Source organism: Seriola lalandi, unplaced genomic scaffold (assembly GCF_002814215.2).
Source record: "Seriola lalandi dorsalis isolate HSWRI2012SDOR001 ecotype SW California unplaced genomic scaffold, Sedor1 jcf7180002054502, whole genome shotgun sequence".
Taxonomy (NCBI): Eukaryota; Metazoa; Chordata; class Actinopteri; order Carangiformes; family Carangidae; genus Seriola; species Seriola lalandi.
In genome coordinates, this window is record NW_019525055.1 from 535,566 (window position 1) to 537,215 (window position 1,650).

Here is a 1,650-nt window from a genome sequence, read left to right on the forward strand (position 1 = left end):
ATATCCAGTTTTTGTATCTTTTGACTTATGATAGAAGGTTTCAGTTCAGCAGACGCAAAGAGAGGCTTACTCATCAGTCTGCTCACACGCAGTTCATACTGGATCCTCCAAAATAAACTTCACTTCAAATTCCCTTTTGATAACAATCTGAAGATCATAAACTTTAACACCAGCTTAAATGTTAATACAAAGTTAAGATGAATCTGGCAACCTCACTGAGCTTTATCAACAGCTGAACCTCTCAATTTTAGCACGTTTGAGCAGCTTGTACTGATGACTGTCCCATTTAGATGTGACGCAGACCTGTATTTACATACTGGGAAAAAAAATAAAAAAATTTCTTCATATGGTAAAGAGCAAATGCGTTTTACCTGATACCCTGCGGGTTTTGAAAATGTAACAGGTTTTTGAAAAGGCTGGAAAAATTCAAGGATTTTGCAGCCAACTGTATTTTAACAAGACCAACAGTCTGACCAATGTCCAATTACACCCTGAAAATCCAACGTCATGGTTGGAGCAAACGTACTGACGTTTATGCTATTTGGACTGAAGATGTGAAGTTCATTATGAGGGCGGTTCTCCAGGAAAGGCAGTGGGGTCATTGAAATCAGGTTTCACTCTTTGGATAATCAAATTTCATAGCAATCATATAGCGATCAGATTATGTGAGTGTAGCTGACATTTTGAGTTGAGGGTGGCGCTAGTCGAAATGTCAGTAGATTCAATCAGCAAAACATAGTTGGAAACGTTTGGCCTGATGATGGAACCACAGGAAAGAGAAGCAGGTCACCAAAAAAAACAAAAAAACGGAAGATTCATAAATTATGCATAAATCAGCAGCAAATTTAATGGAAATCCAACATTCAAAACTAACATTGAATTAATCTGGAAATCCGTCTTCTGTAACTTTGGTTAAAATGTGAGCTACATTTTGGATGCAAGCTGGTTTATGGTGCTAGTGGAAGGAGCAGGGGACACTAATAACATAGACACCACAAATATTCTAACTGATATTATCACATACTGACTTTCTGTGGCAACATGTTGGTCTAATCCTACATGGTGTTATTATTACACAAAATGTTGTTGTCCTATTGAATTACTAACCTTGCGATATGCAGGTTTACTCCAGTACGCTGTGTGATATCACCACACCCGTCAGAGATGTTATACTGTGTATTGTTCTGGGAAAAATATTCTTGTTGATATTATGAGATTAAGTTTAGATATGTCACCCATCCCTAAGGTATCAATATCAAATTGCATGAAAATCACTCCAGTAGTTGCTGAGTTTCAGTATATTGGACCTGCCAGTAATTAACCACAGTGGATGTATCACTTTGAAACAATACTGATGAATTACAGATTGGGTGTTTACAAGATGGAAAACAAAACAGCCAGACCATGGCAGTGAATTTCTCCTCGTGGGAACAGAGGGACAGGGTCAGGTAAAGCTTCACTGGACAGTTGTAACTTGCTTTTATTGGCCATGCCGGGGTTTTAGGGTTATGCTGAGGTTATTCAAGGCTCAAACATCTCCAGACACACATATATTCACACGAGATATATGCACACAAGAGTTGTCACTTCTCACTCACACACACTCACGCGCACACACACACGCACGCACGCACGCACGCACGCACGCAC